The 21,753-nt window shown below is 39.4% G+C and overlaps 1 protein-coding gene across 1 annotated transcript in view; it reads left to right on the top strand.

Annotated features, from left to right (window-relative positions):
• Positions 1–21,753, top strand: part of Sntg1 (syntrophin gamma 1) — a 302,539-nt gene that overhangs the window by 239,288 nt on the left and 41,498 nt on the right. The gene's annotated exons all lie outside the window — the stretch shown is intronic.

The following is a 21,753-nucleotide window of genomic DNA, read 5'->3' as shown; positions in this document are numbered from 1 at the left end:
ACTTAAATCCAAATGGATCAAAGACATCAACATAAATTCAGCCACATTGAACCTCCTAGAAGAGAAGGTAGGTGGCACCATTGAACAAATTGGTACAGGAGACCACTTTCTGAACAGAACACCAGTAGCTCAAACATTGAGATCGACAATTGATAAATGGGACCTCCTGAAACTGAGAAGCTTCTATAAAGCAAAGGACACAGTCAGCAAGACAAAATGCCAGCCCACAGAATGGGAAAAGATATTCACCAATCCCACATCTGAGAGGGCTGATCTCCAAAATATACAAAGAACTCAAGAAGCTAGTCACCAAAACACCAAACAATGCAATTAAAAGATGGAGTGCGCTATGAGAATGGGAAGGGAAGAAGAGGAAGGATGCAGAGGTCATGAGGGAGCAGAAAGGTTGAGTCAGGTGTAGATTAGAAGAAAGGATTGTGATAGGTAGGGTTTTAGTTGTGGGGGTGGTAGGGGATGGCGGAAGGGAGAAGAGAACTGGGATTGTCATGTAAATCAATCTTGTTTCTAATTCAAATAAAAATGATAAAAAATAAATAAAAGATGGAGGGCAGAACTAAATAGAGAATTATCAACAGAGGAATTCAAAATGGCTGAAAGACACTTGAGAAAGTGCTCAACAACCTTAGCCTTCAGGGAAATACAGCTCCAAACGACTCTGAGATCCCATCTTACTCCTGTCAGAATGGCTAAAATCAATAACACCAATTACAGTCTATTCTGTAGAGGATGTGGAGAAAGAGGAACACTCCTCCATTGCTGGTGGGAGTGCAAACTTGTAAGACCACTTTGGGAATCAGTATGGTGGTTTCTCAGGAAAAAGGGAATCAGTCTACCTCAAGACCCAGCAATCCCTCTCTTGGGCATATACCCAAAGAATGCACACTCATACAATAAAGACATATGTTCAACTGTGTTCATAGCAGATTATTTGTAATCACCAGAACCTGGAAACAACCTAGATGCTCCTCAACTGAAGAATGGATAGAGCAAACATGGTATATTTACACAATGAAGTACTACTCAGTGGAAAAGAACAATGAAATCTTGAAATTCCCAGGCAAATGGATGGAACTAGAAGAAACTATCCTGAGTGAGGTAACCCAATCACAAAAAGATAATCATGGTATGTACTCACTCATTTTAGATTTTTAGACATAGAGCAAAGAATCACTAGTCTACATTCCACAGTGCCAGAGGAGCTAGGAAACAAGGAGGACCCCAAGAGAAGATTTCATAGTTCCTCGAAGAAGGGGATGGGGACCAGAATCCCTGACCAAATTGGAGCCTGGGGGCAGGGAGAGGAAGGAGAGCCTTCATCCAGTTGCTGTTTGAAGCAGAAACAGACACCCATAGCTAAGCACTGAATCATACTACTGGAATTCAGTTGTGGATAGGGAGGAGGGTTGAGCAAAGGAGCCAAGATGGGGATGGAGAGACCTGCAGAAACAGTGGACCTGACCTACTGATAGAATAGAGACCCTAATCATAAAGCTGAGGAAACAGCTTTGGACCAAACTAAACCCTCTGAATGTGGGTACCAGCTAGGAGCCCAAGACAGTCTATGTCTCCTCTAACAGCGGAGCGAGCTTTATCCCTAGAGCACAAATGGACTTTGGGAGCCCATTCCCTATGGAGGGATACTATTGCAGCCTATATACAGCAAGGAGGGTCTAGACCCCCAAACAATATGACAGACTTTGTAGGTCCTTGGTAGAGGGCCTCACTATCCCTGGAGAGGAGTGGGGTGGGTTGGAATGGGTTGGGTGGGGAACATGGGAGGAGAGGAGGGTGAGGGATTAAAAATAATAAAAAGAGAGAAAAATATCACATCTAATTCAACAAAGACACACCTCCAAATAGTGCCACTTCTTTTGGAGGTCATTTTCTTTCAAACCACCCCACAAAGTTAAAATGAAAAGGCAGAAGTAGACTTCACTCTAAGGAAGATTTGCTGAAAAAATGTCCAATACCACAGACCATGTGACAAATATAAGTCATGCAATACAGTCTATTTTAACCCCACTATGATGGCAGTTTAGAGAAAAGCAAAGGAAAAAATGTGAGTACTTAGCCAATTTGGGACCCTTTCTTTTATATTGCTTTTAAGAATGTAATGTGTAGCTTTTATGGAAAAAAATTCCAGTTAATCAGAGTAACACAGATTACTAAATATTCCAACATTTCCACTTCTGAACATATATCACAAAGAACAGATAACAGAATATCTAGTAGACACATGAACACCAAAGGGATAAGGATAGAATTCATGACTAAAAGAATAGCCAGCTGTCATTTAATAGAAAAATGAGCAAAATTTGCTCCTATCTATGATTAAATAGTATTCAACACTAAAATGAAAGTAACCTATACATATAATCTGAGCATTTGGGCATTGGTTGAGGCATATTATTGGAGATACCAAGGTAACTACACACTACATAGTCAAATCCTACCTCAGAAAAGAAAAAAGAATGGAATTCTCATATATGTAACACATAGATGAGTGTTAAAGCACAAGTAAGCCAGACCAAAAAAAAAAAGAAAAAGAAAAAGAAAGAAAGAAATCCTTTAAAACTCCTAGTCAGGGCTAACTCATGCATAGAGAGCAGGCTCAAAAATGCAAAGCAGCATGGAAGATCATGGGATGAGCAGGAAGCTTCACCAGAGGATGATGGGACAGTGTGAAGAGATGCTAGTGATAAGCACATAACAAATGTGCATTCTTAATGGCCTGAATCTCACAAGGAACATGATTTTGAAATTTAGGTGATGATATACATATAGATATAGATATAGATAAAGATATAGATATAGATATAGATATGCATATGCATATACATATACATATACATATACATATACATATACATATACATATACATATACATATACATATACATATACATATAGATAATCTATCTCTATAAATATATATCCCTATGTATTTTCAACAAAATCTTTAACCAATGTAATCCTAATTAACAACTAAACAAATTCTAGAATAGTGATGGCAAAATGTCTCAACAGATAAAGGATAAACAAACCTCTTATCCATAAGACCCACATAAAGGCTAATCAAAGGAAACAAGAGATACATACACAGTATTCAAGGGGCAAGCTGCCATCTAGACTATCAGGAATTCATAAATATTAGGTATGCCCACAAGAGTCAAATTCATGGCAGGCCGTAGTAGTTAAGGAAGTTTTCAGAGAATTATGAAGAGCAACATCTTATTTGTGGGATATAAAATAGAGGAAATACTTCCTGACATATTCAATAAGTGTTTTTATTTTAAATTACTATTATAAGATAATTTATGTTTAAGGCAGATTAGAGTTGACTGGGAACGAGGATTCTGCTTTTTTAACAAAATAATCTTCTGGATTAGTTTTTCTTCATTTTTTTGCAGAAGAGTAGTTCAACCATACCACTCTTATTTCTATTATTAAAGCAGATGATGTTTACAGGTAGCTTAAGAAAATGTAAGTGCAGTAAGGGAATACATCTGGAATTATATCTTTTCATCGTTGATCACAGGAAAAGAGATGAGAATAGTCATCCCAAGGCCTTTGCCTTCCCCACAGAAATAATGTGGATATGGCATGGCATTCTCTTAATAGTCTTGCTTTCAATTGCATTCACTTGTCATAGGTTATGCAATTCTTTCTAAAAGGCCACGTTGTAGAAATAACATTCTGTACCTACCCTATCCACAATTAACAGCAAGTTCACAATCTTATTACAGAGGCAATTATGACCTCTTATATTTTAGAGAATGTCAGAAAACAAACCATATGTATGCACAGATAGAATTAGATTTAGCACCAAATTTTGTATAGATTGGACAGTTTTTGGAAGCCAGATAATTATGAATAATTCTAATAGGGCAGGACCCACAAAAGGCATTACCCATGTAAGTCATCATGGTCAATACAGATGAGTTAAAGTAATTTTATGTAATTCCTTGCATAGAAAATGTAATTGCTCTTCTATGCTATAAGAGAAATCTGAGGTATTAAAGCAGTACATGCCAGGAAATTATTCACAGCCAATGTGGTCTTTTCAGTAAATAATCAATTGCTGCTTAATTTTGGAGAATTGTTCCTTTCTGGTTTTCTCTTTTTTTAATTTAAATTAGAAACAAGCTTCTTTTACATGTCAATCTCAGTTCCTTCTCCCTCCCCTTCCTCCCCTTTCCCCCAACTAACCCACTATCCCTTCCCCTCTCTGCTCCCCAGAGAGGGTAAGGCCTTCTATGGGGGATCTTCAAAGTCTATCATATCATTTGGAGCAGGGCCTAGGTCCTCCCCCCACCCCACCCATGTGTCTAGACTGAGAGAGTATCCTGCTATGTGGAGTGGGCTCCCCAAGTCCATTTGTGTAATAGGGATAAATACTGATCCACTACCAATGGCCCCATAGATTGTCCAGACCTCCAAACTAACTTCCTCCTTCAGGAAGTTTGGAACAGTCCTATGCTGGCTTCCCAGCTATCAGTCTGGGGTCCATGAGCTCCCCTTATTCACATCAGCTGTTTCTGTGGGTTTCACCAGCCTGGTCTTGACCCTTTGCTCATCACTCCTCCCTCTCTGCAACTGGATTCTAGAGTTCAGCTCAGTGTTTAGCTGTGGGTGTCTGCTTCTGCTTCCATCAGCTACTGGATGAAGGCTCTAGGATGGCATATTAGGTGGTCATCAGTTTCATTATCGGAGAAAGGCATTTAAGGTAGCCTCTTGACTGTTGCTTAGATTGTTAGTTGGAGTCAACCTTGTAGATCTCTGGACATTTCCCTAGTGCCTGATTTCTCTTTAGACCTATGATGGCTCCCTCTGTTATGGTATCTGTTTCCTTGCTCTCCTCTATTCTTCCCCTGACTCAATCTTCCTGCTCCCACATGTCCTCCTCTCCCCTCCTATTCTAACATTCTCTTTCTCCTAGCTCTCTCTCCCCTCCCCCATGCTCCCAATTAGCTCAGAAGATCTTGTCCCTTTCCCCTTCTCTGGGGACCATGTGTGTCTCTCTTAGGGTACTCCTTGTTTCCTAGCTTCTCTGGAGGTGTGGATTGTAGTCTGCTGCTTCTTTGCTCTAGGACTAAAATTCATATATGAGTGAGTACATACCATGTTTGTCTTTTTGTGACTGGGTTACCTCACTCAGGATGATTTCTTCTAATTCCATCCATTTGCCTGTGAATTTCAAGATTCCATTGTTTTGTTTTGGTTTTCTGCTGAGTAGTACTCCTTTGTATAAATGTACCACATTTTCTCTATCCATTCTTCAGTTGAGGGGCATCTAGGCTGCTTCCAGGTTCTGGCTATTACAAATAATGCTGCTATGAACATGGTTGAACAGATGTCCTTGTTGTAGGAATGTGCATCTTTTGGTTATATGCCTAAGAGTGGAATTGCTGGATCTTGTGTAGACTGATTTTCATTTTCCTGAGGAATTGCCATACTGATTTCCAAAATGTTTGTATGAGTTGGCACTCCCACCAGCAGTGTAGGAGTGTTCCCCTTTCTCCACATCCTCTCCAGCATAAACTGTCATTGCTGTTTTTTATTTTAGCCATTCTACAGGAGAAAGATGGTATCTCAGAGTTGTTTTGATTTGCATTTCCCTGATGGTTAATGATGTTGAGCACTTTCTTATATGTCTTTCAGTCATGTTTTTTTTATTGTCTCAATGATGTTTTTTAACAAAACAAAATGTAATAAGATAAAATAAAAAACATTACATTGAAGCTGGACAAGGCAAACCAGCAGGAAGAAAAACTCCACAAGAGAACTCACAAGAATGAGGTACCCACTCATTCACAAATTGTGAATCTCATAAAGGCACTGAACTGAGAAGGATAATATATACACAAAGGACATGTTAGAGACTTGTTTAGACCCTGTTTTGCTTCTTCATATGTGTTCATATAAGCTTTAAATTGTTGATTTAGAGAGTCTTGTTCTCAAGTTGTTCTGCCTTCCCTAGTGTTTGCACACTCCTTCTACTACAATATCAAAGAAACAAGAGCATGGGTAAATGTTCTATGTTAGGGACCAGTTCTAATTCCCCATGTTCCATGAGTTGCATTGGCATTGTCTTCAGCAATGGAGTCTTGCAGTCAGTTTGTGAAGAGCAACCTATTTTGTTAGCAATAGACTATGTTGTGTAGATTTCCATGAGGCCTCTTTGGCCAACAACTCAAATGGATGAAACACAGTCCCAGTACTGGAAGCTTTGTTTAATGATAAGGAATGGCCAGTTGTGGCTCTGTCTTGCTAGTATTTTTAAAAACTTCCTTACCTTACAATTTCTTTTATACATTTTAGTAAGTTTTAACTTCTAATGGGCCTCAATTCTTGTTCTCTCCTCCCATATTCTCTCACTCGATCCCAGCTACCCTCCCACATTCCAGGTGATATTTCCATTTATGTCCCACCTCCAGGTCCAGTTCTATTTGTATTTTCACATCCCATGGAGATCTATGTGCTCTTCCTCTATTCCCTTCCTGGATGCCTAACCACTTGTGTGATGGGTGATGTCTCTCTGTATATGTGTTTCCTTATTGGTTGGTAAATAAAACAGTTTGGCCAATAGAGGCAGGAAGATAGGCATGACGAGGATACGAAAGGGAAAGGAGAGAGATTGCAAGGAGATGCCATGGAGGGACCAGGAGGATAGGACTCAAAATGCATTCTCCAGTAAAATAAGGCCATGTAGAAATACATAAATTAGTAGTTATGGATTAATAATTAAGACAGAGCTATCCAGTAAGAAGCCATAGACAATTGTCCAACAGTTTAATAATTAACATAAGTTTTTGTGTTTTTATTTGTGGATAAAAGAGGGCAGCAGGACCTGCTGTGATAAGAAAACTCAAACAAAATTTGTGTCCACAGATTATAACTTTGTTATTAGTTATTTAATGCATAATATACATGTGTAGGTGAATACATGCCATATTTGTCTTTCTGTCTATATTACTTCACTAAAGATGATTTTTTATCAATCTTAATTTGTACAGGTATTCCCATGATGATCATGACTTCTAATAGACTACAGAATCAACCTTTTCAGAACTCAAATCAATTGTCCAATACCATCCCGAAAATGAATCTTTTTTATGGTGTACATATTTTAAATTTAAATTTCCAAAATCTACAAAATTAAATGCATACATTTGCCAAATTTCATCTCTCTGAATACATTTAGGGTTAGTTCCTGTAGGTAATGGAGTTTGGTTATAGAAGGAACAAGTAGGACTTTTTTATGATTTCCTTGGCTAGTTGCCAAATGTCGGAAAAATACTTTTTTTAACCTAGGCTATTTGCATGGAGGTATTTTAAGAAATTCTGAGAACTCCAATATACTACCTATTAAGAACTGATCAATTTCATCATTACCTTATGCTAAAGGACCTAACAGACCTGTATGAATTCTGATGTGTGATATGTATGCATGTGTGTGTGTGTGTGTGTGTGTGTGTGTGTGTGTGTGTATTTCTTATTCTTGATTATTTACTATAATTGCATAAATAACTAAGTTAATTCTGTTTTATCAGGAAAAAATTCAGCAATTTCAAAATATAAAAAAAAACTCTTTCTGTATATTGAGAGCAGGTAACTATATGGAAAGGTTCTTTATGACCCATTAATACCATAAGTATCCCATACAATTCTGACTTTTGTATAGAATCATAAGGGCAGGGCTTTGAGCCACTTTGCTAAAATTTCCTGATTTGTATCCTGCCTTTCCTGATTTATTTGCATCATTACAGAATGAAGGAACTTCAGAGATTGGTGTTTTCCATACAGTTCATGGAAGGACCCTATAGTTCTTTGTATGAATTCAATTCTCTAACTTTGAGGATAACTGCTGTTAATCTTTCTCCAAAAATTACTTCAAGAATAGATTTCCTGATTAGTTATATGTACTACACTTTCTACTGGGCCCATTCCTGCCAGTTGACAAAGTCTTATTTTTCTTTTAAAAATCAAATCAGAAATCTTTTTGAAATATGTCTTTAATTTCTTGCTCTGATTATGTAGTAGAAATATATATTGTAATATTATATCTTCCCTCTGAATCAAAATTCCTGTGAGGGATTGCCTAGAATATAATATAACCATAAGGTAGTTAAGCTTTTGATCTACATGATCCACATTTGAATTCTGTAGGTTTTTTCCATAAATGCCAATTCTCTTTTAGCTTCAGCTGATAATTCTCTTGAACTCTCCAAGTTCTTGTCCCCATCATCTACGGTACTGACAAAATTACTCAGCTCATCATATTTTATTCCAATATTGAGTTATAAATAGGAAATCTTTCCTAACAATCTATGATTGTCATTAAGACTCCATAATTGAACTCTCCTACTTTGTACATTTTGAGGGTCTAATTTTTCATAGAAATTTTATATCCTAAATAATTAATAGAATCTCCTCTTTGCATTTTTAAGGAGAAGTTTTTAATACAAAGAAAGGCAAAATTTTCTTTACTTCTTCTAACATTTTTCTAAAGTATCTACCTTTGTGACTACTAATAAGATATAATCTATATAAGAATAAATTATGAATTGTGGAAATTGTACATGACTTATTTCCAATGGTTTTTGCACATAATATTGGTACAGGGTGGAGGCTACATAATCTCCTTTGACATTATATTGACATATCTCTTGGCCAGCTGTTGTTATAATCCCACAACAATGTTTCCTAATTCCATCTATTTGCCCACAATTTTCATGATGTCATGTTTTAAAGAGCCTAGCAATACTCCATTGAGTAAATGTACCACATTTTTTACCCATTCTTCTTTTGGGGGACATCTAAGTTATTTACAATTTCTGGATGTTATGAATAGAGCAGCAATAAAATCATTGAGCAGGTGTCCTTGTGGAAAAATGACATATGCTTTGGGTATATATCCAAGAGTAGTGGAGATGGATCTCAAGGTAGACTGATACACATTTTTCTGAAGAACTGTCATACTGATTTCCCTAGTAGATGTACAAGACTGCACTCCAACCGGCAATATGGGAGTGTTTCCCTTGTTCCACAGTGGATTAGTATTTCAACTAAAGAGAATTAAATAAACAATATTGATTGCATATTTTACATATTTACATATATAGTTTCATTATAAACAAATATTTTTTCACTCATAGTTATATATTCTTAGTTGTACCGTTGAAATTTTTGCAAATCTTACTTTCTCAGGACCAAAGTTAGATAATCATAGAGGACTGACATTTTTTTCTCTTTTTTTTATTAATTCAAGTTAGGCAACAAGCTTGTTTCACATGTAAGTCCCATCTCCCTCTCCCTCCCCTCACCCCCATCCCTCCTCCCCCACCCACCACTCCCCAGGCAGGGTAGGGCCCTCAATGGGGGCTCTGCAAAGACCACCAAATCTTCCTGTGCTGGGCCTGAGACCTTCCCCGTTTGTCCAGGGCCAGAGTGTATCCCTTCACGTGGGATGGGCTCTCAAAGTCCCTTCTTATACCAGGGAAAAATGCTAATCCACTTCCAGAGGCTCCCTGGAGTGCAGAGGCCTCCTTATTGGCATCCATGTTCAGGGGGCTGGATCAGTCTTGTACTGGCCTCCCAGATAGCATCTGGGGTCCATGTGCTCTCCCTTGTTCAGGCCAACTGTTCCTGTGGGTTTCTCCAACCTGGTACAGACCCCTTTGATCTTCATTCCTCCCTCTCTTCAACTAAATTCCAGATTTCAGCTCAGTGTATTTCTGTGGATGTCTGCCTCTGCTTCCTTCAGCCACTGGGTGAGGGCTCTAGGATGGCATAAAGAGTAGTCATCAATCTCATTTTAGGGGAGGGGCTTTTAGGTTATCCTCTCCTCCACTGCCTGGATTGTCAGATCGTGTCATCCTTGTAGGTCTCTGGAGATCTCCCTGGTTCCAGATCTCTTCTAGGACCTATACTGGCTCCCTCTGATATGGTATCTCTCATCCTGCTCTCTCTCCTCTATTCTTTCCCCTACTAAATATCTCTGCTCCTCCATTTCCTCTCCTCTACTCCTCTTCTCTTGCTCTTATTGTAGCAGCTCCCTACCCCCTAACCTCATGCTCCCAATTAGCTCAGGAGTTCATGCCACTTCCCATTCCTAGGGTCTATTTATCACTTAGAGTCCTTCATGATTCCTAGTTTCTTTGGTGAAGAGGATTATAGGCTGTAAACCTTTGTTCTATGTCTAAAATTCATATATGAGTGAGTACATACCATGTTTGTATTTTTGTGACTGGGTCACCTCACTTAGGATGGTTTCTTCTAGTTCCATCCATTTGCCTGTGAATTTCAAGATTCCATTGCTTTTTTCTGCTGAGTATAAATGTACCACATTTTCTCTATCCATTCTTCAGTTGAGGGGCATCTAGGCTGCTTCCAGGTTCTGGCTATTACAAACAATGCTGCTATGAACATGGTTGAACATATGTCCTTGTTGTATGAACATGCACTATTTGGGTAAATACCCAAGAGAGGAATGGCTGGATCTTGAGGTACATTGATTCCCATTTTTCTGAGCAACCTCCATACTGATTTCCAGAGTGGTCTTACAAGTTCACACTCCCACCAGCAATGGAGGAGTGTTCCTTCTTCTCCACATCCTCTCCAGCATAGATTGTCATTGGTATTTTGATTTTAGCCATTCTGACAGGTGTGAGGTGGTATCTCAGAGTTGTTTTGAGTTGCATTTCTCTGATGGCGAAGAATTTTGAGCACTTCTTAAGTGTTTTTCAGCCATTTCAGATTCCTCTGTTGAAAATTCTGTTTAGTTCTGCACCCCACTTTTTAATTTCATTGTTAGGTGTTTTGGTGGCTAGCTTCTTGAGACCCTTGTATATTTGGGAAATCAGCCCTCTGCCAGATGTGGGGTTGGTGAAGATCTTTTCCCATTCTGTGGGTGGTCATTTTGTCTTACTGACTGTGTCCTTTGCCTTACAGAAGCTTCTCAGTTTCAGGAGGTCCCATTTATTAATTGCAGACCTCAATGTCTGTATTCCTGGCGAGATGTTCAGGAATCGGTCTCCTGTGCCAATTTGTTCAAGGGTAATTCCACACTTTCAGTGTGGCTGAATTTATGGAGAGATCTTTGATCCATTTGCACTTAAGTTTCATGCATGGTGACAGGTATGGATCTATCTGCAATCTTCTGCATGTCCAAATCCAATTGTGCCAGCAACATTTGTTGAAGATGCTATCTTTTTTCCATTGTATAGATTTAGCACCTTTGTCAAAAATAAGGTGATCATAGGTGGGTGGGTTAATATCTGGGTCTTCAATTCGATTCCATTGGTCTATCTGTCTATTCTTGTGCCAATACCAAGTTGTTTTCAGAACTATGGCTCTATAGTACAGCTTGAAGTCAGGGATGGTGATGCCTCCAGAAGATCCTTTATTGTAAAGAGTTGTTTTGCCTATCCTGGGTCTTTTATTTTTCCATATAAAGTTGAGTGTTGTTCTTTCAATGTCTGTGAAAAACTGTGTTGGGATTTTGATGGGGATTGCATTGAATCTGTAGATTGCTTTTGGTAGGATTGCCATTTTTACTATGCTAATTATACCTATCCAAGAGCATGGGAGATCTTTCCATTTTCTGGTATCTTTTTAATTTCTTTCTTTAATGTCTCAAAGTTCTTATTGTACAGGTCTTTCACTTCTTTGGTTAGTGTTACCCCAGATATTTTATGTTGCTTGTGGTTATTGTGAAAGGTGATGTTTCCATGATTTCTTTCTCATTGGGATTATCATCTGTATACAGTAGGGCTACAGATTTTTTTTTAGTTAATTTTGTATCCTGCCACCTTGCTGAAGATGTTTATCAGCTGTGGAGTTCCGTGGTAGAGTATTTCGGGTCACTAATGTAGACTATCATATCATCTGCAAACAGTGAAAGTTTGACTTCTTCCTTTCCAATTTGTATCCCTTTGATCCCCTTTTCTTGTCTTATTGCTCTAGCTAGAATCTCAAGTACAATATTGAAGAGATATGGAGAGAGTAGACAGCCTTGTCTTGTACCTGATTTTAAAGGAAACGCTTTGAGTTTCTCTCCATTTAATTTGATGTTGGCTATTGGTTTGGTGTATATTGCATTTATCATGTTTAGATATGTTCCTGTTATTCCTGTTCTCTCCAAGATCTTTATCATGAAGGGATGTTGGATTTTGTCAAAGGCTTTTTCAGCGTCTAGTGAGATGATCATGTGGTTTTTCTTTTTCAGTTTGTTTAATATGGTGGATTACATTGATGGATTTTCATATGTTGAACCATCCTTGCAACCCTGGGATGAAGCCTACTTGATCATGGTGGATGATTTTTCTGATATGTTCTTGGATTCAGTTCACCAATATTTTATTGAGTATTTTAGCATCGATGTTCATGAGGGATATCGGTCTTTACTTCTCTTTCTTAGTCATATCTTTGTGTGGCTTGGGTATCAAAGTGATTGTAGCCTCGTAGAAAGTTTGGCAATATCCCATCTGCTTCTATTGTGGGGAACAGTTTGAGGAGTACTGGTATCAGCTCTTCTTTGAATTTCTGGTAGAATTCTGCAGTGAAGCCATCTGGCCCTGGGCTTTTTTTGGTTGGGAGGTGTTGATGACTGCTTCTATTTCATTAGGGGTTGTGGGTCGATTTAAACTGTTTATCTGATCTTGGTCTAATTTTGGTAAGTGATATGTATCCAGAAAACTGTCCATTTCCTTTAGATTTTTGAATTTTGTGGAGTACAGGTTTTCAAAGTATGACCTGAAGATTCTCTGGATTTCCTCAGTATCCATTTTACATCCCCCTTTTTGTTTCTGATTTTGTTAATTAGCATGCTCTCTGCCTTTTGGTTAGTTTGGCTAGAGGTTTGTCTATCTTGTTGATCTTCTCAAAGAACCAACTCTTTGTTTCATTGATTCTATGTAATGTTTTCCTAGTTTCTACTTTATTGATTTCAGCTCTCAGGTTGATTATTTCCTCCTTGGTGAGTTTGCTTCTTTTTGCTCTAATGCTTTCAGTTGTTCTCTCAATTCTCTAATGTGACTTTCTCCAGTTTCTTCATATGGGCACTTAGTGCTATGAACTTCCCTCTTAGCAGTGCTTTCAGAGTGTCCCATAAGTTTGGGTATGTTGTGTCTACATTCTCATTAAATTCTAGGAAGTCTTTAATTTCTTTTTTTATTTCTTCCTCAACCCAGGAATGGTGCAATTGAGTGTTATTCATTTTCCAAGAGTATGTAGGTTTTCTGCCATTAGTATTGCTGTTGAATTCTAGCTTTAATGCATAGTGATCTAATAAGATACAGGGGGTTATTTTTCAATTCTTTTGTATCTATGGAGATTTGCTTTGCTGCCTACTATGTGGTCAATCAGGATGAAGTCTCAATTCTGACATTAATGCCCCAAATATAAAGGCATCCACATTTGTAAAAAAAACATTACTAAAACTCAAATGACACATAAAACTACACACACTTATAGTGGGAGACTTCAACACCCCACCCTCACCACTAGACAGGACCAACAGACAGGAACTTAACAAAGAAACAAAGGAACTAATAGAAGTTATGGCCCAATTGAATTTACAGACATCTATAGAACATTCCATCCAAATACAAAAGAATATACCTTCTTCTCAGTGCCACATAAACCTTAGCTAAAATCGACCACATAATTAGCAACATAGCAAACATCAACAAGTACAAAACAGTTAAAATAACCCCCTGTATCTTATCAGACCTCCATGCTTTAAAGTTAGACTTCAACAACAATACAATTTGCAGAAAAACTACAAACTCATGGAAATTAAATAATACCCAATTGCACAATTCCTGGGCCAAGGAAGAAATAAAAAAAGAAATTAAATATTTCCTAGAATTCAATGAGAAAATGGACACAACATACCCAAACATATGGGACACTTTGAAAGCAGTAATAAGAGGAAAGTTCATAGCAGCACTAAGTGCCCACATGAAGAAACAGGAGAATAGTCATATTAGAGAATTAATAGCACAACTGAAAGCTGTAGAACACAAAGAAGCCAGGGAACCTAAAAAGAGTAGATGACAGGAAATAATCAAATTGAGGACTGAAATCAATAAAGTGCAAACTAGGAGAACAATACAAAGAATCAATATAACAAAGAGTTGGTTCTTTGAGAAAATCAACAAGAGAGACAAACCTTTATCCAAACTTACCAAACAGCAGAGAATGAACAGGCAAATTAATAAAATCAGAAATGAAAATGGCGACATAACAAGAGACACAGAGGAAATCCAGAGAATCATCAGGTCATACTTTGAAAAACTGTATTCCTCAAAATTCAACAATCTAAATGAAATGGGCAATTTTCTGGATAGATTACACTTACCAATATTAAATCAAGAACAGATAAGCAACTTAAATAGAACTATAACCCCTAATGAAATAGAAACAGTCATCAAAAGTCTCCCAATCAAAAGAGGCCCAGGGCCAGATGGCTTCAGTGCAGAATTCTACCAGAAATACAAGGAACAGCTAATGCCAATTCTCCTCAAAGTATTCCACAAAATAGAAGCAGAAGGGTCATTGCCAAACTCTTTTTCCATGGTTTCAATAACATTGATACCCAAGCCACACAAAGACACAACTAAGAAAGACAATGACATGCCAATGTCCCTCATGAACACTGATACAAAAATACTCAATAAAATACTGGCAAACAGAATCCAAGACACATCAGAGAAATCATCCATTATGATCAAGTAGGCTTCATACCAGGGAAGTAAGGATGGTGCAACATATGAAAATCCATCCGAAAAAGCCTTTGATAAAATCCAACACCCCTTCATGATAAAAGTCTTGGGAGATCAGGGAAAACAGAAAGCAATATATAGCAAGCCAACATCCAGCATCAAATTAAATGTAGAGAAACTCAATGCAATTCCTCTAAAATCAGGAACAAGACAAGGCCGTCCACACTTTCCATACCTCTTCAATATTGTCCTTGAAGTTCTAGCTAGAGCAATAAGACAACAAAAGGCTACAAATTGGAAAGGAAGAAGTGAAACTTTCACTATTTGAAGATGATATGATAGTCTACACAAGTGACCTGAAAAACTCTACCAGGGAGTTTTCCTACAGTTTTCCTTCAGCAAAGTGGCAGGATACAAGATTAACTCAAAAAAATCTGTAGCCCTACTATATACAGATGATATATTGGTGGAGAAAGAAATCAGAGAAACATCACCCTTTACAACTGCCATAAACAACATAATATACCTTGGGTTAATGGTAACGAAAAAAGTGAAAGACCTGTACCTTAAGAATTTTGAGTCTCTAAAGAAAGAAATTAAAGAAGATACTAGAAAATGGAAAGATTTCCCATGCTCTTGGATAGGTAGGATAAACATAGTAAAAATGGCAATCTTGCCAAAAGCAATCTACAGATTCAATGCAATCCCCATGAAAATCCCAACACAATTATTCACAGACTTTGAAAGAACGATTCTCAACTTTATATGGAAAAACAAAAGACCCAGGATAGCCAAAACAACGCTGTAAAATAAAGGGACATCTGGAAGCATCACCATCCCTGACTTTAAGCTCTATTACAGAGATATTGTCCTGAAAACAGCTTAGAATTGCACAAAAATAGACAGGTAGACCAATGGAATAGAGTTGAAACCCTGATATTAACCCACACACCTACCAACACCTGATTTTTTACAAAGAATCTAAAGCTATACAATGGAATAAAGAAAGCATCTTCAACAAATGGTGCTGGCATAACTGGATGCTGGAATGTAAAAGACTGCAGACAGATCCATCTCTATCACCATGCACAAAACTTAAGTCTAAATGGAACAAAGACCTCAACATAAATCCAGCCACACTGAACCTATTAGAAGGCAAAGTGGGAAATACCCTTAAATTAATTGGTACAAGAGACTTCTTACTGAACATAACACCAGTAGCACAGACACTGAGATCCACAATTAATAAATGGGACCTCCTGAAACTGAGAAGCTTCTGTAAGGCAAAGGACACAGTCAGAAAGACAAAACGGCAGCCCACGGACTGGGAAAAGATATTCACCAACCCCACATCTGACAGAGGGCTGATCTCCAAAATATACAAAGTGTTATTCTTTTGCGCCAAAATGTTATTCTTTTGTTTAAAAAGAAGAAAAGAGAAATATTGTTGAGACAGACATATTGACTATAAGTTTATTATAAGGACCGGCAGAATGGGGAGACTAAGAGGAGGAACAGGGCAATGGCTGACCGCCATGGCCGGTCGCCATAGAGAGACAGAGCGGGGAAACAGAGAGAGGGGACAGAGAGCAGGAACAGGGAGAGAGAGAGAGAGAGAGGGCAGGGGCCTATCTTTTAAAGGGGTCCTCTGCACCTGCGTACAGACTTCTTTCCCATGGAACCTTGGGCTGACCAGGGTATTGCCTGAGTGGATTCCACCAGGTAACAGGGGCAGGCCAGCATAATGCCTGAACCTTTCATTCCCACCTCTACTTATTATTAAAAAAAGGTGGGTGTTTAGACATGGCAGGTTAAGGAATAAGGGCGTCGACTTCTTAAGACTGCTTCCTGCTGACATGGGGGGCGTTGACCATCTTTGGGGGACCCGAGAAGGTTGGGGTGCTGCCACGTCCTGGGGAAGCTGGTTGTTTCATTGTAGTCCAGGCTGTATGCAACTCCCTGGCGCCTCTTAGACCTGGCAAGATGTTGACAGAGCAGAAGACAAGGTTGAGATTAGAAAAAAAAATTTTCTTAGGTCCTGTCACTTGAGGGGAAGATTGTAAGATGAGGGAGGGGTTCCCGAGGTGTCCCAAGATGAGTGAAGGGAATTTGGGACCAGGGAAAGATTGAATATTACCTGGAGTGAATCTGACCTGTTTGGATCTGATTCAGCTCCCTGGAACTTACAAGAATCCTTAGAGTTTGTGGAAACATAAGTATTAGACACATTAGTAGCATATTCATGTTAGAAGCAACTTGGCTAAAAGCATTACCATTTTAAAACAGATAGATTTTTTTTTTGACAATGAAAAGTATCGTAATCTTGACCTTATAGTTATGATCATATAGTGGTATTGTTGAACTTTACTATGAACAGTAGCATGAGAAATAGAGAAATCAGGAACATTTTTTATTCTTTTTAATGTCTCAACTCATTATCATCATTTAAGCCTTTTTATCCTCAGGCCTTTGTAACTACATTCTCAGACTTTTATACATCTTAGACTTTCCTATCTTTACATAGATAAACCCTAAAATACCTGTTACTGGAATGTTTTGCTTTAAGCTGGCAAGACTATCAGTCGTCAAAAGCATCAGAGTTCTTGAGAAGGATAAGATTTTACCTGAATCAATGATTAAAGAATAACAGAGACTTGCCAGCAGGCTGCATGGACAGCCATCCCCAAGGTCCTCCATCCATAGTAGCAGGCTGCAGGACACCTGCCTTCTTGCTGATAACTTGTGACCTGTGGATTAGAGACTTTGGGAAGACTTGCCTACCGTTGGCCCAAGCAACGCCGGGAAAGTCGATTCCGTTGTCCTCTTGTCCATGGTCTGGAATACTTTGTACCAGTTGAGGTGAAGGGCAGGGTTGCTCAGTGACCAGCGTTGTCACTGACTCGAGATGAAGCTTATTCAGTGCCCATCAGTCTTCTCGGAGGAAATGGGGTAGGACCAGCAACTGGCCTATCTCTCTGTTATAAAAAGCTTTTTAACAAAACATTTTAAATGCCATATTCTCTAGATCTCTGAGCATTTGAGGGCTGTCTGCTTAGGATCTTAGTAGTTAAGTTTGTCTTTAGTTAGAGAAAAATCCCTTTTTGTAATAAAAGCTGTACCTTTGTAAAAGGCTTACAGGATAGACTGAGTGGTATAAATATTTTGTTAGTTTGAAATAGACCTTTATGATTTTAAACTTTTACTATCATTTAAAGATACATAAGTTAAATTTAAGTTGTATAGACTTGGCTTATATTTTAAGTAAAGGTAGATTAGAACTTTATGACTTAAAATGTTGACCATCATTTAAAGATATATAGTAATTTAGAAATAAACATTTAATATAGTTAAATTTAAGTTGCATATAGAGCTAGATAAGTATAAAATTAAATTACAAGTACAGAGACAAGCAGCATTGGATAACAGTAAAGGGGAACTAGAATGCAATCTCTGATCCGTACATTGTAGCAAACAGACAGGAGATTTAAAGAGACAGGGTAGACTTAAACAGAGGGCCCTGGAAAGGCACAGTATTTAGTAAACAAGCCATGAACAACAGAGCCAGTGAAAGAAGAAAAAGACAAAAAATAAAAATAAAAAGCAAAAAGATCTGGCAGAAATCAAAAATCTGGCAGACAGGTTTGCTCGATAGGCCGCTGGAGCTGTGCGTGCCTACAGGTAGGTCACATGACCAAAACGGCGGCAACCATAAACCGCTTTTGTCTGTTTACCTGCTTGTTGGATGAAACCAGAAAGGTCCCTCTATGCATTTCCCATGGGTGAGGCAAGTTGAAAACCGGCAAAAAGCTCCTCTACGGATGCACGTCTGCCCGTGGGAGTTGCCAGGGGCCTGGCCCTGAAGGGGACACAGCTGTCCCGAAACCGAAAAAGGACCCAGCAGTCCGAACTGAAAAAAGCAAAAAAGCACCGCTCCTGGAGCGGGATCCCATGCCTGACCTTTAGGAAATGCACCCAACAAGTGAAAGAAATAAAAAGCAAGATGTCAGGTGGCAGTGCTTGCCCGTGGAAGTCACTGAACTGAGTGGGTAGGCCTAAGCTAGGTCACGTGGTTATGACCAAGATGGCGGCCCCCAGGTTAGTACACGTGGTCAATGGCGACCCCGTAAGCACATTCTCAATTGCCAGAAAAGTTTCAAACCTCATTCATGTGGAAAAATGAAAACCAGCAGACAAACAAAACTCTCAGAGCATCTCAAGCAGACATTGCCAACCAAGAAGAAACACAGTCAGAGAAAGAACAATCAGAACAATGAGGGACATTCCCAGGTGAAAGAAAGTTCCCACTGGGAGGCAGAACTCCGCTCATTTACCTACTCGCTGCCAGTAACCGAAAGATCCCGTAAAAATGTATTTCCCGTAGGCAAGGCCAAAAAATGTACAGATTGCCCTGTCTGAGAGCACCTGGCCAGAAACCGAAAAATGGACCCAGATTGAACAGCGCTGGGTCTGCCCCATAGGAACGGTTTGGGTTTCTTACCGGATTGCAGCGAATAGGCAGATCAGTGAGTTCCAGAAATACTTAGTTGGAAAAGCCGCAAGTTGAGTTCCGGCATCTCAGGCTGTTGCAGGCAGGAGGGAGTGCCAGGAAAAGCGGAGATGGAAGTGGATTATAAGGTTACCCTTAGCCTAACATGCGCCCGCCAGCAGGTCGCAGAAGGTATAAGGGCAGAGCCTTTCCACGTTGGGCGCCAAATGTTATTCTTTTGTTTAAAAAGAAGAAAAGAGAAATATTGAGATGGACATATTGACTATAAGTTTATTATAAGGCAGAATGGGTAGACTAAGAAGAGGAACAGGGCAATGGCTGACCGCCATGGCCGGTCGCCATAGAGAGACAGAGCGGGGAAACAGAGAGAGGGGACAGAGAGCAGGAACAGGGGAGAGAGAGAGAGAGAGAGAAAGGGAGAGAGAGAGAGAGAGAGAGAGGGCAGGGGCCTATCTTTTAAAGGGGTCCTCTGCACCTGCGTACAGACTTCTTTCCCATGGAACCTTGGGCTGACCAGGGTATTGCCTGAGTGGATTCCACCAGGTAACAGGGGCAGGCCAGCATAATGCCTGAACCTTTCACAAAGAACTCAAGAAGCTGGTCTCCAAAACACCAAACAATCCAATTAAAAATGAGGTACAGAACTAAATAGACAATTCTCAATAGAGGAATCTAAAATGGCTGAAAGACACATAAGACAGTGTTCAACATCCTTAGCTATCAGGGAAATGCAAATCAAAACAACTCTGAGATACCATCTTATTCCTGTCAGACTGGCTAAAATCAAAACAGCAATGACAGTTTATGCTGGAGAGGATGTGGAAAAAGGCGAACACTCCTACACTGTTGGTAGGAGTGCCAACTTGTACAGCCACATTGGAAATCACTATGGGGGTTCCTCAGGAAAAGTGGAATCAGTCTGCCACAAGATCCAACAATTCCACTCCTAGGCATATACCCAAAAGATCCACATTCATACAACAAGGACATCTGTTCAACGAAGTTCATAGCGGCACTATTTGTAATAGCCACAACCTGGAAGCAGCCTAGATGCCCCTCAACTCGAGAATGGATAGAGAAAAATGTGGTACATTTACACAATGGAGTACTACCAGCAGAAAAAAAAACAATGGAATCTTAAACTTTGCAGGCAAATGGATGGAACTAGAAGAAACCATTCTGAGTGAGGTAACCCAATCACAAAAAGACAAACATGGTATGTACTCACTCATATGTGGAGTTTAGACATAGAGTAAGGGATTACCAGCCTGCAATCCACACTGCCAAACAAGGAGGACCCTAAGAGAGTCGTACATGGTCCCCTGGATGTCGTGACCCGCATGCTTCAGCTCCAAGCCACAACAGCCATGAGGTTCTGCCTGAGTGGGGGAGTGTGGGCTTGGAATCTTCTAGCAACCCAGTGGCAACAAAGACCAAACACAGGCATCTTGTCATCTTTAGAGAGCTCTCAGTTCCATGTTGTAAAACTAAAGTCTTTTCTTTATTTACCATCTTTTCAGCTGTTTCCTAACCGTGCTTCCAGACCGCTTCTACCCTTCTCTTCTCCTCTCTGCTAGATGGCCCCTAAACCTCCGTCCTCACATGTTACTTACCCACCTAGCACCTCTGCCCAGGTGCAGGCCTATTCAGATGCTTAGGCCCATAGAGATGCAAACTAGGACACTTTCCATATTGAGGCTATGCTAAATGATAGCAGACTTGCTCGAATTAGCAATACAATAGTGGGCCAGAGCTCCAGGTTGCTCCTGTTTAGTGAAATCAGAGGCTGGACTTCAAAACATTCCATAACAGAACTATCTTGGTCCCCCACAATGCCTCTCTCTTAAATTAATAAAAAGAAACCTGTGCTTCTGCATTAGGACAGATGACTGCACCTGTTTTAGGAGGTTCCCTTCAACCTACCAGGGGTCCCCGTCATGGAATTACACATTCTGTCATGCGTGTTCTGTTTTAGGATTCCCTGAAGGCAAGGAAAACCGTACTCATCTCTGACTGGAACCAGTCTCTGTAAAACAAATAAGGTTAGTGGGGTATGGGCGATGGTCCAGCTCCAAGCATTCCTGAATCAGAAAGAATCCTCCGGGAGTTAGCACCTGAGCTCTCAAGGCTGCAAACGTTCTCCTGCGGGATGGAGACATATAAAGGTTAAAATGGCCATTTAAAATCTGTGTGGGAATGCCTCTAGAGCCTCTGATACAGACCTTATTAAAGTTTGCTCCCTAAAATGTACTTCTATCCTAAGGCTTGTAAATTACATGTTACATTCCTGTTAGAATGAATTCTGACTTCTAGTTTCTAATAACATTTGCATAACTCATATAGCAAGGTTACAGACATTAACAATTTCATCATGAACATACATTAGGGTGAGTTACAATACAATCAAAAGACAATAAGATTCTCTCACAATCTGTGGGGTGTGAACAATTTCACAATTCTAAACGTTTTTTCATTTATTCCCTGCCTGGGACTCAA

The sequence above is a fragment of the Cricetulus griseus genome, chromosome 2, assembly GCF_003668045.3.
Source record: "Cricetulus griseus strain 17A/GY chromosome 2, alternate assembly CriGri-PICRH-1.0, whole genome shotgun sequence".
In the NCBI taxonomy this organism is placed as follows: Eukaryota; Metazoa; Chordata; class Mammalia; order Rodentia; family Cricetidae; genus Cricetulus; species Cricetulus griseus.
The sequence above is the reverse complement of the archived record's forward strand: the minus strand, read 5'-3'. Positions and strand labels throughout refer to the sequence as shown.